The 15,975-nt window shown below is 37.9% G+C and overlaps 1 pseudogene; it reads left to right on the top strand.

Annotated features, from left to right (window-relative positions):
* The first annotated feature begins 233 nt into the window (after positions 1 to 233).
* On the top strand, positions 234 to 2,352 carry LOC134675734 (uncharacterized; annotated as a pseudogene).
* The last annotated feature ends 13,623 nt before the right edge of the window (positions 2,353 to 15,975 follow it).

Below are 15,975 nucleotides of genomic sequence, written 5' to 3'. Positions count from 1 at the left end.
TGACTACATACAGTAGTAAAACCAGGATATCGTCGACAAAACGCCGCTACCAAGGCGTCCGGGAAAAATATTGCCGGGATATTTCTTGAAACGCAGACGTAAACTGCATATATTAGAAATAAGTCACAGGCATAAATGAAAAGGAATGAAAATAAAATATTTATTTTCAGGCAACTATTGGGCCATAGATATTCATTCGACCGCCGATGCGAACAGACGTGTTGAAATTATAATTAAATAATATACAAATTAAAATCGTGTGCAATATGCATTGACCTCGATTTGGACAAACTGTGTCATGCGATATTCTTTGCTTGTGTAGTGCAAGTAGTTATGACGTCAAAGTGTTTAAACAACTTCAATCATTATGAGTGCTAATAACAGCCCGTTTGGCAGAAGTTCCAAAATTCAGCGTTCTCCGCCATCAACACCAGTGCCACCGAATACCGGAAATGAAAATGCACAACCAACGAGCGCAAAAGACCAGACCAGTCTAGACCCCGTACCAACATCAGAAATTCAGAACTGGATGAGCACCATAGATAAATCTCTTAGTGAAATCTGCAGCATATCGACGGAAGGCAAATTGAACTCCGACCAAAAACTCAGGATCCACAATCTTTGCCGAAAGGTTTCCCACGGTTCAGCAAACTTGGCAGTTCTTTACCAAGGCCTTAAAGCAAAGGCACTCGTTAACCACTGCACTCTTCAGACGCTTCAAGAAAAACAAGACCTATTCAGACAGTTTCCGAGCCCTCAAGGAGAGTATCGATAGCACTAACAGACCGGCCACACACGCACTCTCTTTTGCCGATATGGTGAAAACCAGTAACAAAAATGAAATTCGTCCTAATAATTTGAGCTCAGTCGCAATTTATCCTAAAGATCAGTCGAACTCAAGCGAGGAAACGAAAAACCTAGTACAAAAAATTATTAATCCTGAAGAAATGAAACTGCACGTAAGAGGGCTGCGTAAAGTTAAAAATGGCGGTGTTATCATCAGCACTGATACTAAGGACGACATAGAAAAATTGAAATTGACATTTAAAAACACATCCCCGAATCTCACCATCGATGAACCCTTCAAGCGCAGGCCCAGAGTTGTATTAGTAGGCGTACCATCGGCTCTACGGGAACAAGAGGTCTACAGTTGTTTATATGAACAGAATATAGCCGACAAGTTTCCAGACCTAACTCGGGAAAATTTCTTAGCATCAATCAAATTAAGCCATAAGTCAGGTAAGAAAGAAGCAGAGTCCTGTAACTACGTGATAGAAGTTCCAGCCTACATACGACGAGCTCTTATATCTCAGAACCGAGCTTTCATCAACTGGTCATCATGTCCTGTCAAAGACTTCACAAGTGTTACAAAGTGTTTCAAGTGCCATTTTTACGGCCATGCTGCCAAAACATGCAAGCAATCAGAGCCCATCTGTGGACATTGCAGTAATCTAGGCCACTCAGACAAGGATTGCCCATTTAAAGCAGAAAATCCCAAATGCGCATCATGCAGTCTCTTTAAAAAACCCAATGGTCATATCAAGAGGTGCTATCAAAACACATCTTATCGAGCTCGAACGGGCACAACGAGCAGTTTTAAAAGTGATGTTCTATCTTCCATTTCGATACCCTACTGAGATGCTTTTTAATATAGCAGAAGTTTTAAGTGTACGCAAACTTTTTATTTATCAAACATTACGCAGATACCACAGACTAATAGCCCCTACAATCACATTTGGCAACAAACGCATAGCTCACTACCCCGTACCTCGCTGTAATAGTGCATGGTCTAAAAGGCATTTTTCATTTTTGGCACCATACTTATATAACAAAGCACACAAAACCCTTAATATAAACAACATTAGTAATTTTCAATTAAAAAACAAAATTAAGATTTGGTTAAAATCATTAAGTTATACTGAAGCAGAAGAGCTATTACGAAGCGTGTTCTAGTACATACATTCTAAAATAACCAGACACACACGCGCGTAAACACACAGAAACACACACATATTCTAAAAATCAGACACACAGAATACTCACACACGCGCGCGTACACACACATCACAGTTTCATCCTTCTTTAAAATTAATTTTAATATTGTTAAATATGTAATATAAAATGTCTAACATTGTAACATTACCTACGCTTGTAATTGGGAAGGAACTGGCTCTTGAGACACAGGGAAACCTACTTTGAGAGCCAGGAACCAATGTTATGTAACAACTCAAAGTTGCAATAAAGATTATTTTATTATTTTTATTATTTTATATAACTGGGGACCCTGACTGCCCCGTCAGGAAAATGGCCGAACGACGGTACATAAACTCGATTGATTATGGGGACGGTTAATAAATACATGCTTTTAAAAGATTATCTGTTAATTTTAATAAAATTGTTTAGCTAAGTATACCTAACTAGTTGGTTTGTTGTTATTATCATTTTTTTTATCGACGTATAGATCGATAATGTCTTTCATACTTAAGTATTTAATGTTTGTATAGAATTGTCATCAATAAGTACTTATTTACCTTAAGTTTAATTAGCCCTACTGACCGTAATCCTATCATCTTGCCTCGTAATTATTTTTAAGGTAAACTAATAACAACGTAATAATGAAATCCCACCAAAAACATTCTGTAAAAAACTAGCCAAGTCTCGATGGAGCTGCTTGTTTATCTCTAAAAAGTAATGAAATCTAGACAAAGCCGTGCCAAGTCTAAGGTTCCTTACTGCGATTTCTTTATTATTATAGTTAATGTTGTGTGACTTGGCCGTTGAAGGGTACACAAGGGTACAAAACCAGGTGCTCCATGACACCATTGCACCAATCTGCCATTGCACCAAAAAGAAGTGTTTGTTTCAGGCTCAATACATAAGTATTATTGAAATACGCAGCTTTATCAAGCCTACAATTGACTGGTTATTGAATCAACGTTTTCCAAGTGGCAATTTTCCATCGTCAATGGGTAGCGGTTCTGGCGACAGATTGGTGCAATGGTGTCATGGAGCACCTGGTTTTGTACCCTTGTGTACCCTTCAACGGCCAAGTCACACAACATTAACTATAATAATAAAGAAATCGCAGTAAGGAACCTTAGACTTGGCACGGCTTTGTCTAGATTTCATTACTTTTTAGAGATAAACAAGCAGCTCCATCGAGACTTGGCTAGTTTTTTACAGAATGTTTTTGGTGGGATCTCATCTCTTTTTGTAGGCAGTCCTTCTTTTCGGGTACTCATACCCATACTATGTATACACATATCATAACTAAACATATCTTCATTCATACTCACATCGTACATCGTAGTGTACCTTTACTTTACCTACTATTTGTAGGAACTGCAACAGTAACTTTGTAATATCATATATTTATATGGGATTACAAACTTACTTATGCAGTTCTTAGATCTTTAAAATGTGACTGATATTGCAATATTTTTAGGTTTTCCCTTTATGTGGCCATTAAACCCTAACTCTGTACCAAATTTCAGCTCTCTGAGTTTATGGGAAGTACTAGTTCTATTCTGATGATCATGAGTGAGTTTCATAAATGCGAAACTTTGCTTTCGCTTAACTTCGGAACTAAATGACCTACAGACTTGAAATTTTGGATTTTAAGTATGTGATTATAGCTTACTGGATGACCAAAATTTCTACGTTCTGGTCTTATCCAGAGGTTCTCAAATAGGGGCCTGAAAATGCGGCGAAATGGTTCCAGTAAAGGATGGTACGGCAGTGTTTGCTTCGCGCTCGACTTGGCGGGGGCACTGCCGTGCCCCCCGATAAACACGATCGACCTACTTTATATATATTATAGACACTGACACAGCAATACTTGGTTACTATGTGTAAGATAATGCAATACCTACATATTTATGTTTCAATGTTCATGATTTTAATTTATTTATTGTTTATTGTTGTTTAAATTAGAATATTATCTCTTTGCCTGAGATACAGGATTATATTCCTAGTTCAGGCGCACGTAACAATGTACGTAAAAAGTAAAAGTTCACGTTCAATGTAACATTAGAAATAAGGTTATTCTCAATAAATTATTCTTATTCTTATAGGTAAATACCTTAAAACTAGCATATATATTATTATAAAATATACCTTAAAACTAAAACACACAATTATGGCTGCGATGCAGTTCGCAACCCCGCAGTGTCAGGGAGCCGGCCGCGGAACCGCCGGAACTTGACACTCTTCGGCCAAAACTCCTCCTTGGTGAAGGTCGCTAGATGTTGAGTCGGAACGCTCACCACAAAAGAATTAAAATTCACACTGTGTCGAGATTCCAACTTCACGACCATCAGGATGAATTCAGACTTGACTCGTACATACTTTAGGATCTCCTCGACCTTCGTAAGGTAGTTAAGTTCGCATATGTGCCTACCTTTTCTGATTATAATCAAGAGTACACTCTCACATGCGTTTTCGTATATTTTGGAGCACCGACAACACAGGTACTTATTTCTATTCTTCTGGTCAATAAAGCCACTTTTCCCTAAATAGTTGGCACTAGTTGCCGCTGGATGGCGTTAGTAGTTACTGTTCTGTAAGGCGCAAAAGGTACTTTATGATTTTCGAAGATTTGAACCATTTATTTCTTAGAGTGGCCGCTGCGATATGACAGACGGATCTAATACGTGCCTAACAAATCGCCGATAACAAATCCTAACTGGGCCCAGCCTCAGCTTGAGTTAGGTCACCGGTCCTGAGATATGTCAGCCACTGGTAATGGGATTTTTTATCGCAGGAGCCCAAATGTTGCCAATGGTTTAGTGCGGCGGCGGCGCAATCGAGTTAGCTACCAGTTTAACTTGGCCTCTAAGTAGTACGCAAAGTAGATGTTAAAACAAATGCTATAGTAATATACCAATTATAGGTCTAAAGTTTAACTAAGCTGTGTTCTACGATATCTTTAAACGCGGGGAGGCGAGAGGATTTATCTTAAGGTTCTGAATATTTGAAATATATGGTGGATTTTATTATTATTTGCTATCAACGCATATCTATTCTCAAACAATTAATAAAAATAGAAAAGACCCAACGTTGGATAAACCTGCTTACGACGAATATTGCGGTATTTTGGCCATGTTGCACGCAGGGATACCAGCAATTTGGAATGCCTTATCGTGACCGTAAAATAGAGCGAAAAATAAATTAATTAAAAAATTAAAAACACGACTGCTGCATTTTCTCTACAGTCGGGGGCTCACTACAGTCGGGGGACCTTGATGTACCTAAGAGCATCTCAATCAAAAGGTCCCCCGACTGCAATTGAAATTAAATGTACACGTACCTACAGTCACGGACATAAATGTGCATAGCCCTTTGTATTTACTGTGAATGACCGTGAGTGTATATTTACATTCCAATTTAGATTTATAAAATTATGTGACTAACATATTAACATTATTTTTAGCTTTTCAGTTCGATTTAAAATGCAGCAGTCGTGTTTTTAATTTTTTAATTAATTTATTTTATTTTAAACATTTTAGTGAAAAAACTAAGTAAAACTACCATTTATAAAGATTTCCCCCGGCCATTTAGTTTGTCCACAAAGTTCTTTTTATGTGGATAGGTATTAGCTCCTAGGACTGGGACCTTCTAAAGGCAGGGACACACTTATTACGGGCGTCTTTTCTGTGGATAATATGTGAATGTGTTCACAATTTGGGACTTTTGATATTTGACATTAAATATAGCTTCTTAACTTCTTAAAAAGAAGTGGAATTTTGAATTATAATGGCCATGAGGGTTTGAAGGACCACAATAAAGACTCATCATTTTAACTGTCACTAAAAAAGTTTTTGACCCAATTATCTTCGTCGCAACTTCAGCACGACGGCGCACACATGGCCTTTGGCAAAATAGTACCAATTCAAAGATCAATAATGACAGACTGCATGTAAAAGGGCCTATTCGACGCTAATATCTTTAAGTGTTAGTACCTACCTACATTCAAATGATGAACTTCCAAATAAAAGTAGGTAGCCCTGACAGACTAGATGGCTGAATGCCGAGCTCTGCGTAGGGCCGAACACCCAAAGCGTCCAAGAGCAGCGAGTTTCTACGCGAGGCTGAAGGCTAAGCTGCGGGACGTTAGCGGTGAAACACAAAACCACTGTAGGTACATGTGTTAAAATACATAACCTGAAGACCGACCTCCGCGTAAGGTGAAGGGCTAGGGATTCTAGCAATTCCTGCAATTTCTTCAAATATCTGACCAAGTTCCGCGAGTACTAACCTCCCGCAGCTCGGTCTTCAGCCTTGCGTGGAATTGCGCCTTCTCAATTATGATACTATGGGAAATTGTAGAAAGCGCGTACCTGTCGGACGCTCCGGGCCTTCGGCTTTACGCGGAGTTCGATCTACGGGCTTTGCATTTAGACACTGGCTATGCCCGACTCTTTTTGTACGAGGGCGCCGAAGGCGCCCGACTTTGGAACGCGTGCATCGCGCCCCATACGTCGGCCTAAGCCCCACGCTTTAAGTATGAGGGCGCCAATGGCGCCCGGATATGGTAAGCGTACAGCGTGTCACGTACGTCGGGCTACGCCCAACTCTCTTAGTATGAGGGCGCCTCGACTTTGGAACGCGTACAGCGCGCCATATACGTCGGGCTAAGCCCGACGCTTTGAGTATGAGGGCGCCGAAGGCGCCCGGCTTTGGTAAGCGTACCTACAGCGTGTGACGTACGTCAGGCTACGCCCGACTCTTTCAGTATGAGGGCGCCGAAGGCGCCCGGTTTTGGAACGCATACAGCGCGCCACGTACGTCGGGCTGCTTTGAGTATGAGGACGCCGACGGCGCCCGGGTTTGGTAAGCGTACAGCACGCCACGTACGTCGGGCTACGCCCGACGCTTTGAGTATGAGGGCGCCGAAGGCGCCCGGCTTTGGTAAGCGTAAAACGTGTCACAATGTCGGGCTACGCCCGACTCTTTTAGTATGGGAAAGTCGTAGGTGCCTGGTTTTGGACCACGTGCAGCGCGCCACGTATGTCGTGCTATGCCCGACTCTTTTAGTATTATTCAAACCCTATCGCTTAAATCGAAGTTTACACGTTTAGATTTCAATAGGGCGATTTAGTTCCTAAAATTACTTTATAAAAATATACCTATACAAGTCATATGGATGATTTGTATATATTTTTATGATCAGCGGTAAATACCCTTTTATTTGATAGCTCACTAAATAAGGTAGAAGAATTTATTTTTCTTAGCACATTTTGTAAATCCTTATTTAACCAAAATAAAATTTAAGCGCGTATGTTGCATATATATTTTAAATCGCCTTTCAAAGCTCTTCATTTTGAGACCCCACTCGATAGGTTTGCAAGTTTTTTTTTCTAAACGTCACGCAATATTGTGTATTACGTCCGCCATATTGGTTTTATAATGAGGTCATATAGCCTATGTCACCCGGGATGACGTAAGGATTCTAATGACATATCATACATCTAAATCGGTTAAGGCATTCAGAAGTTATGGTGGAATAAAGAAACTCACATAAATAAATATATAAATACATACAAACATGAACGCTGAACACAATACACTCTTTTTGTTTGGGCAGTCGTGTAAAAATGGATTAGTAAAATTATGTGTCTGTGTTAAAAGTGACGTTTTTGTCTGAAGAAATCACATTTGACTGACATATCGTTTCTACATCTATTAATTGACGTATCTTAAAGTTCAAATCGGGCCGTGAATTATTTTTGTGAAATTTTGTGTGCTGGCTCGGTAATTGTTTAGATTTTTTGGTGAAATAGTTTTTGAAATTTTTCAAAATTGCGAATTCATTGGGGGATTTGGGAATCTATAGGTCACAGAGCCACATGACAGTTTTAGCAAGTGTAGCCCTTGAGTAGGTTAGTAGTGAGAACGAGGTAGAAGGAACGGAGCGTATCGGGACGCAGTCAGCCGGAACTATTTATTGTTAACACTTTAAGACAACGGAGGATTTCAAAAAAAATGTTGCTTGAGAGATATTGTTTTAAGTTTAACATGTCAACGTTAAAAAACCGGCCAACTGCGAGTTGGACTCCGCACCATTCCGCAAAAATTTGCTTTATATTCCTATACATTTTTTCCGATAACTACAGGAAAGACGCGAACGATCATACAATAAAATATGTATGACTCAAACGGTGTTTACTTGCTAATGCTTGGACAGACGCGAGCAAAAACTAGTATTTATTACTTATTCGTTGTATAGACTGTACGCCACAGACAAAACATCCTCCAGATTGAGCATAGTCGCGCTACCCCCTCTGCCACGTATACGGTAATTTTACTCCATGTTCGAGTCGAAAGTGTCTTTGTGTGACGTCCGTGTCTTTGAATGGACCAATCACGGCACGGGACTTCGCTCACCTCGTCCCGCCCACCCCCGCATTTTTGGCGTCATCGGTTGCATGAAATAATTCCTCTAAACTCGGTCTAGAGTAGCCATTCTCGAAGTGTGTTCCGCGGAACCCAAGGGTTCCGCAAAGCCTCTGTTGGGATTCCCCGAAAATATATTTGTAAAAATAAGAAAAAAACCAGCTCTTCTATAGATATATCTGGCCCACAGTGAAGAATGAAATTTTTTTATTTGGGGTTCCGTTACATATTTCGCTTGCCGAAAGGGTTCCGTCACCAAAAAAGTTTGAGAACCGCTGGTCTAGAGGATTCCTAGTCTATGCTGTACGTAGTCTATTTACTCATCGACTTTATCACTATAATAAACAAACATGGCCCAAAAAGCGGACCTAATAAAGAAGCAAAACATTTGACTTCCCGTATTTTTCTTTCAGCCTGCTGTTAACCCGTAGACTGCCTCCTGTAGACACAACCCTAAGGCTCACTTGTACCATCCTAATAACTCGGGTTTTAGAGGTTAAACCGTTAATCTAGTGTCAAATTGTACATGGTACTTTGACATTTGTATATGTTCCTTTTTAATTTGTGTGGGTTATGTATTTCTAATTTTATTGTGTAACTATTGTATATTTTGACATATGTTTTTGACATTAAAGATATTGAATTGAATTGAAATGAAAACTCCAGGTTTAACCTTTTATCCCCGGATCAGTGGAATGGTGCAAGTGGGCCTTAGATAAGATAAGATAATACTTGCGTTGGCGATATGACCTTGACGCCTTTGATAGGAACTGGTGGGAGACGGGGTAAGACCGGGAACGTGGAAAGTTGTTTAAGATGTTCACAACAAAAACGTACTTATAACCGTAATTCATACTAAAATAAAGGTTCTCAACCATTAATACGTATCTAAATAAATTTGCAGTGAATACGAGCTGCCCCACGCTCCATCTAGCGAACTGCGATCTGTGTGCTAACCTAATAAACACGCACACAAAAAGCCTTTCCCTGACTGACCCGTCTTCCATTTTTATTTCGGCAATACCTTAGTACCAAATTGACTTAAACACTTCACGCGATTCTAGGATGTAAATGTAAAGGACTAAGGAAGATAATCGTGTGTTCGATTAAGGTTTAACAACTATCCTCCTAAACCCCAGAACAATTTTTTCACCACACCAGCTCGGAAAGGCTTACTTTGCACTTCGAAAACGAATAGCAAAGTTGCATTTTATCCACATGTGAGGCAAAGTAATCAAATGCAAATTTTGAGTTGTTTTCTTATGTTTGCTGGTAGAATTGACTTTTAAATGATGATTTTGGATGATAAATATTTAATAACATTCATTTGGATTTGATTTGGTTTGATTTTGTTTGATATTTTACATTTAATATTTGCTTCGGGTTCGTGTGGTGAAAAATTTTGTGTTTCACTCGGGGGCAAATTTTGTTTAACCCTCGTGCTTTGAAACCCTCGCAACGCTCAAGATTTCATTTTTCGAACCACTCGCTACGCTCGTGGTTCAATTTTGGAATCTTTCACTTGCTAGGGTATCAATATTAGCACGAGCGGTTAAACAATAACTTTGCCCCCTTGTAAAACAAATAACTATTCCAGTTTTGAATTTGGAACCTTCATTTGTTATGAAAAAGTATAGAGCATGAAAACTGTTGCTTATGGCGACTCCGACTCGTCCCGTCAACACTATGTCCAAAGTCTACAAATGTATGTCGGAACTGATATGTTCTATGCTGTCGGGGACTAGAGTGCCATATTAGAATGACGTTGGAGTCATATCAGGTACGGTCCGATTCAAACTTTAAGGTACGTCAATTATTACGTCTAGATACGATATGGATTAAGGTACTTGCGCCTAATAAGGCCCACTTTTTATTTATTTTTTTATTTTTTTCATTTTTGATATGAACTTGCAATTTTGTCTATGGTACTAACCAAACATGGGCGAGAAATTTAAACTCATTTACACTTATAAAAGTATGAAATTTTGAAATTGTGCAAGCTTTAAAACTGGGCCTAATTAGGTGCAAGTACCTTAGATTATATCAGTGTCAAAAGTATCGTTTCTGTTTGAAGAAACGTCACTTTTGACTGTGACATATCTAATCCATATCCGTATCTTGACGTATCTTAAAGTCTAAATCGGGCCGTAGAAGCTGTCATCCATTGGGTTCATTTTGCTCAGACTTGTCTGCACAAGTATACAGTGTGGAAAGATAAGTCGGGCCCTGGAGGGAAACTACCTTAAATCCTTAAGCTGGCTCATTTTACTTAAAGGAGACATTCCTTTATTTTTTTAAAGAAACAAAACTGCATACAAAGATTAACATCGAGATTAACATAGAAATATTTCTCCACATTAAGTCTTAGACTCGTCTGTCGTACAAAATATCCATAAAATCTAATATTTAGAACTCAAGATTTTTTTAGATAAGCCAAATTGAAGAAAAAAAGAAAAACCTTTAAATGCAGTTTTGTTTCTTTTAAAAAATAAAGGATGTCTCCTTTAAGTAAAATGAGCCAGCTTAAGGATTTAAGGTAGTTTCCCTCCAGGGCCCGGCTTATCTTTCCACACTGAGCGAGACGCAAAGCAGATAAATTGTAGGCTCTATAAGAACGAGCTACAGAAGTTACGGAAGTACAAAATGCTGGTGGTCTGAAGTGTAAACACTTCTGCCGACTTTACCCTCCTGGAGAGGACGTGGAGAGGCAACAAATCATTGGCGAACTTTTGTTCTGGTTGGGGTTCCGCTTAGATATTATAATACAAAAAATGTGACGTTCTACGGAAAAAGGTACCTTATGGCGGCTGGCGCTTACATCGCATAGCGCCGCAATAATATTGGAGCGGCGTTAATAATAGCGTAAGCGCCAATCGCCATAAGGTACCTTTACCCGTGGGACGTCACAAATTACAGCGAGTTGACATTTTACATGCATATCTTCTACCAGTTCTATCCTAAAAAAGCGGTGTGAGTGGGTATGACCTCCGACTTTCAATCCAGAGGTCGCGGGTTCGAATCCTGGCTAGTACCAATGAGTTGTTCGGAACTTATGTAGGTTCATTTGATATTTACCACTAGCCTTACGGTGAAAGACAACCTGCATACATCTGCGAAGAAATTCAAAGGTGTATGTGAAGTCCCCAATCCGCATTGGGCTAGCGTGGGGACTAGCCCAAGCCCTCGCGCATGAGCGGAGGCCTGTGCCCAGCAGTGGGACGTATATAGGCTGAATTATAATAATATTATATTAAATTTTACCCATTTTATTTTCATTTCAAAGAAAACTATAACTCGTAGTACCAGACATACATAGATATAATTTTATTATGCAAATGTAGGTTTTAAGTCCATGCCAAGTTTCGTGTAATTTAAAAATAAAGAGTGTAATTTCGATTATATGGCGGCTATGTTTTATGTGTCTCATAAAGTCATGCCTGCGGAACTCTGGCGTGTCGCCAGCGCCCTCTATCGGCTAAATTAATTAGCAATTAGCAGAGAGTAGACTGCCAAGCCAAAGACTTTTTGTGTGTCCAATTCCAGTAAAAAGTCAAAAAAGTTGTATTTACAATCTGTACGGATATGATGGTCGTTCTTGTCTACGTGACAGCGTGATAAAACGGTGTCCGTCACTTTCTATCCCACGGTGTTAAAAAGTGACAGTTATTTTATCGCGTGGATAAAGGCATTCATAATACTACCACCCACCGCTATTCATAGACCGCCTGTTGTTTAACCTCTTCTTCCTGTATTATATGTATTGTTTTCTGTAATGAGGTGTGCAATAAAGAGTATTTGTATTGTATTGTACTCCTGCTGGAGGTCAATTAGAACGTATATTTAACGGGTGCATTACATTTGTTATATGTAATTACTTTTCATATATTATAGTTTGATATATCGTTATTTTGTATAACGTAATAAATGGCATACTACCGTAATACCTAATTAACGGTATACATAATGTTATTATTGGTATAATGGTCATAAGGTATATTTACACTTCGTCTAATATACATTGCCATAATTATTACATACTCTAAAGCATATTATTTGTCATAACAAGTGACATCACATAATTATTTATATGGCATAATAGCATGACATAAATGGGTTAGGTTAGGTTTGAACTGCGGCCCCCGCAGAACGAAAACCGTGAAAGAATTGGTTCGGTTAGGTTAGAACTGCGACCTCCCTAAAATAAAATAGCTAGCAAAAGTAGTAGGTCTGACTAAAAAGTATGTGAAACTACGTTATCAGTAAAAGAAATATGTCAAAAAATGTTATACAATATCTGGATTTATACTTGATAAAATTGTATGAAGTATTACGTTATACAAAAATATAATATAACAAATGTAATTATAAAATATGTCTATATACTATTTGAAAATTATATTACATTAGGCATTATATCAATGACAGTTTAGATGAAATCACAATATAATAAAGGAAACGTGTAATAAAAATTACATCATAACATACAATAATATATCAAGTGGCGTTATAACAAATGTATGATAGTTTTTTTATAATTATATTAACCATTACACACCCATATTTAACATCAAATGATATCATGATTTATCGAATTTAAACACGGCGAGCAGGTATGGTGAACGGTATTCTAGTACTCATGCACCGTTAGTGCTTCTAATGGAGACCTAGGATGTTAATGATATCATGTAGTTATCATTCACGTGTACATTTCGTTCCTGCTTGTCGTAGATTTGTATTGACGAGAGCGAGACGTACTGGCAAATGATAGGTAATTGATCATCATCATAATTTAAGAGCAAGGCTCTTGTCGGTGGAGTATGCGCCAGTTTTTGCGGTCCTCGGCCAGGTTCTTTGCAGGTAATTGATAACAATAAGAAATCATTTAGATATTATTTAGATGCCAAATTGTACAATCGCCCCCCATGTTTTGCTTTGCATTAAAACAATTTTTAAACAGATTATTTATGTAACTAAATAAGTTTTATGAATTTAAAATTACAGCGTTCGTGGTAAATTGGAGAGGAAACATACTAATAAATATTACATTATCCGCATTACATATAATCCACATAATTACATGTATTTTAATATCATTATCCGCAATATAATCCATTTCATGACTCTGTATGTCGGTCTGTCTATTACCTTTACACGATTGAAACAAAAAAAAATAGATAATATTTAGTATAGATTGGATACGCTTGCATTCCGGAAAGGAGCATATTTAGGCGAATTCTAACTGTATTATTTAATTAACAAATCCAGATCAAATTCATAACCTGTTATAACAATACCTGTTATACATCTCAGGGTAGCATTTATCACGGAAATCTTTATTACACGCAGGCAAAACCTCTGGCAGAAACTAGTACAATTTCATTTTTGATACAAACTTTTATCGCTGACTGTACTTTTCTTTCAACAGGCAACTAATAGGTACTCATCGAGACAATTCTAACAAACCCAAACACAAATAATTTGTTACGTTGTTTTATCACAGTGTTCCTATGGGCACCTCCTGTGTCCATTATCGTACATAATGTACGTGAAGTTTCATCTGAATAGAATACTAGAATGTGGGTCTAAATTTAGCTTAGAAGATTTGACACAAACAAAATACTTGCATAATATATGTATTACTAGCAAACAATGCAAGTTAAATAAACCTTCTAACCAGGCCGCGTAGCCAAGATGCCAATCGCTTACGCTCCGTAGCGATCGAAACGCAACTGTCACTGTCGCACTAATATGGAAGAATGGTAGAGAGACATAAAGCTTTTCGTTGTCGAAGCGATAGCGATTGTAACCTTGGCTAGGCCGGCTGTTCCAATAGGCGGTAAAATATTGACTAATCGATATGACGTCACAATTTTATGCGCAACTGTTTTTGATAACCGTATTCAATTTTCCTGTTTTTGGTTTCCAGTAACTTGGAATAATCCCGCCATTTTTCGAGAGCAATGTATATAAATAAGAACCGGTCGTAAACATGTGCCCTATTGGTCCTGAATCCAATATAAGGCTCTTGGATCTCGAAATATGGACATGGAGGTTGTTACACTTAGGTACGAATAACTATAAGTTTTAGCTTATTTTAATAAGTTATTTAATATTCAATATGTTACATATAGATAGTGTTTGTGTGTGTATAAATAGATAACTGTACCATTGGTACGAAGGTGTACGATTTAAGATATAAGGTAAATAATAAAAATAAGCTAAAACAAGTGCGAGTCGGACTTGCCCACCGAGGGCTCCGCACTTTATAGTATTTGTTGTTATAGCGGCAACGGAAATATATGATCACGGTTCATGAGATACAGCCTGGTGACGGACAGACAGACAGACAGACGGACAGTGGAGTCTTAGTAATAGGGTCCCAATTTTACCCTTTGGGTACGGAACCCTAAAAACTGACAAATCTCGCTCTAAAACGAATGAAACAAGAAAATATTCTCATCTGAAATTATAATTTTATAATGTATTTAAGCTTAGAATAAATTTAAAAGTGGAAAAATTACTGTCTTGGTTGAGACTTGAACTAACGGCCTCTGGATCGATACTCCAGCGCCCTGCCATCTGAGCCACCAAGACCTCATCCATAGCCAGCAAATCTTTCCACCATATTCTTAATAGCATCGTTCGCAGACGTTTCTGCTTGTTAAAAATTAAAATTATAATATATTTACTTCTTATTCATGACTTTTAGACGTCATGAGGGCAGATCATATCGAAAACAAACCAGATCAAATTCATGACCAGTTATTACATCAGAATAAGCCTCCAAGTCGTTTCGAATGACATCCCATTTGTCTGTAGTATGTATATACATACATACTTACTTACCTATTGATCAGAATTATAACTCTTCACTTGTTTCGTCGTAGTCGGGTAATCAAAACCAAGTGTTTTACACAACATACAAAACTGACTTAAACTTCACACACCAATTTTCATCTAAGTAAATTGACTGCATTATAGGCTTCACTTTTTATTTCGTATTTTTATAATAACACTATATTATGTAAGTACCAAATGATGTTACTACATCTTAATGACTTGTGAGAGTTGTTTGCAAATTAATATTTTAAATTTTACTTATTAATATTACCTATATTACAATTTGATTTTTGCGGTATCTTGCCTTTCATACAATAATTTATACCTATTTTTATTTAAATTATTCGTAAACCAAACTATTTTCCAATTTTTGATACTTTTCTCTATCTAGTTTTGGATACTACAGTAGGATATAGGAAGTAAGAAATACAAAATTAACAAATGGCAAATGAATTTATTAACAATGACATTTTATCATAAAGTAGTGTAGCGGTAGCAAAATTGTACATTAAAATATTTTCTCAAAATATTATCAAAACATTTTACATTTTGCTGTTATTTTATGAAAAAGCCAAAAATCCAATACCTAGGTATTTAAAAGCGAATATTAACAATTAATAATAATAATATTGGGAATATGGCGTAGGGATGTGACGACCCCATCGCCCGCTGGTTTTACCAGTGCAATCAGTCAACGCAGGGCAGCTTGTGGCGAGCTGTTGGGGATTAACGACCTCACGT

Source organism: Cydia fagiglandana, chromosome 23 (assembly GCF_963556715.1).
Source record: "Cydia fagiglandana chromosome 23, ilCydFagi1.1, whole genome shotgun sequence".
Classification (NCBI taxonomy): Eukaryota; Metazoa; Arthropoda; class Insecta; order Lepidoptera; family Tortricidae; genus Cydia; species Cydia fagiglandana.
This window is presented reverse-complemented; position numbering and strand designations above follow the sequence as displayed.